Consider the following 2,244-nt stretch of genomic DNA (forward strand, 5'->3'; position numbering starts at 1 on the left):
TTCTTTCTAGGATAAAAAAAGTGGGCTTAAATGCAGCCCATACCTTTTAGAGAAAATGGTTAAATGCAGACCCCCATGTCTCAACAAAAATTAAAACCAACATTGCTTAGAAATAAATTCCTTCTAGGGAAAAAAGTGGGTTTAAATGCAGCCATTAGGAGATTGATTACAAATAAAAAACATTTTTTTATTTCACAACCCCACTCCCCCCACCCTTGAATGTCCATAGAATTAATCTAGGGTTAAACTAATCATGTACACAGAGTCTTGGCATCTTTCTTGATGGGGTAAGTTTCAACCCTATTTGATGGGGTTAGGCCATTACACATATCCTGCTAGGGCTGCTTAGGCCTTTACAAATATTCAGCTAGGGCTGCTTAGGCCTTTACAAATATTCAGCTAGGGTTATGATCTTATGAAATCTTGCACCACGTGGGTCAATTATGCACACCCCAGCCGGGGAGGAGGGGTATACACGTCACATCCGGAGGGTGGGGGCTGTGCACGTCACTTCCGCTTAGGGGGCATGATCTGGTGACGTAATCAGCACGTGGGTTTGTTTACTTTGATGACGTCACTGATCAAAAGTACTGATAATTTTCATTAAAAAAAGGTATGAACTATATCTACTGACGTCATCACAGCGCGCCGAAAAAAATTAAAAATTGAAATAAAAATAAAATTAAAGCAAGCCGATTCACATAAAGGTAAGGGTTAGGTTTAGGGTTAGGGTTAGGGTTAGGGTTAGGTTAAGGGTTAGGGTTAGGTTTAGGTTTAGAGCGTTAGCGTTAGGTTTAGCGTTAGGTTAAGGGTTAGGTTTAGGGTTAGGTTAAGGGTTAGGTTTAGGGTTAGGTTTAGGGTTAGGTTTGGGGGGGTTAGGGTAAGGTTTTCGCTTTAATTTTACATTTACCAATCACAGCACGATGTTTTCGTCGCGCTGTGATGATGTCACGTACGAGCTTTCGTCGAGCGCGCTTTTGTCTACCGCGGTTTTGTGGTGGAACCACATTTGAGAGACATTGGTGCAGTAGCAATAGCACTTAGACTTGTATGCCACTTCACAGTGCGCTACAGCCCTCTCTAAGCAGTTTACAGAATCAGCCTCTTGTCCCCAACAATCTGGGTGCTCATTTTACCCCCTTGGGAAGGATGGAAGGCTGAGTCAACCTTGAGTCTGGTGAGATTTCAACTGCCAAATTGCAAGCAGCTGGCAGGCAGCAGAAGTAGCCTGCAGTACTGCATTCTAACCATTGTGTGACCACAACTCACAGTCACTGCGGTAGTCAAAGGCACTGAGCTAGAAACAGGGAGATTGTTCTAGTCCTGTCTTAGACACAAAGCCAGGTCGGTGACCTTCAGGAAATCACTGTCACTCAGCCTAATCAATCTCATAAGATGGTTATTGTGGGGAATGTAGCACTCTTAGACTTATATACTGATTCAGCTTTACAGCTCAACCCTCTCTAAGGAGTTTACAGAGCCAGCATTTGTCCCCCAACAATCTGGGTCCGCATTGACCTCAGAAGGATAGAAGGTTGAGAATCAGAGGTGGTATTCAGCAGGTTCTGACCAGTTCTGGAGAACCGGTAACGGAAATTTTGAATAGTTCGGAGAACCAGTAAATACTACCTCTGACTGGTCCCACCCCCATCTATTGTCTGCTTCCCGAGTGAGTCCCAGCTGATTGGGAGGAAATGGGGATTTTGCAGTAACCTTCCCCTGGAGTGGGGAAGGAATGGAGATTTTACAGTATCCTTCTCCTGCCACACCCACCAAGTCACACCCACCAAGCGACAGCCACAGAACCGGTAGTAAACAAATTTGAATCCCACCACTACTGAGAATGTAAGAGGAGGAAGGAGTATTAGAGTTATTTATAAAATAATAAAGGTGGGAGGAGGAGGAGGAGGAGGAGGAGGAGGAGGAGGAGGAGGAGGAGGAGGAGGGGAAAAAAACAATGGCACCCATCTGAAATCTTGCCCAAGAAACCTGCAGTTCAAAACTGATTCAAAGAGGCACACACATGTTCACATTCACATGCACAACATATTCCCATGTAGACCTAGCCTCTACAACTTTTTCTCCATGTACATTCTAGTCTAGACAAAGTGAACATAGCAGAAATGTAGTAGAATGAATTAATAATTGATCAGATAGAACTATTTCATAGGTAGGCAGGCTAGAGACCAAAAAAAAAAAAAACCCCACCCCATACTTTTTTCCTTTATCAGGAGATAAGCCAAA

The sequence above is a fragment of the Thamnophis elegans genome, chromosome 6, assembly GCF_009769535.1.
Source record: "Thamnophis elegans isolate rThaEle1 chromosome 6, rThaEle1.pri, whole genome shotgun sequence".
In the NCBI taxonomy this organism is placed as follows: domain Eukaryota; kingdom Metazoa; phylum Chordata; class Lepidosauria; order Squamata; family Colubridae; genus Thamnophis; species Thamnophis elegans.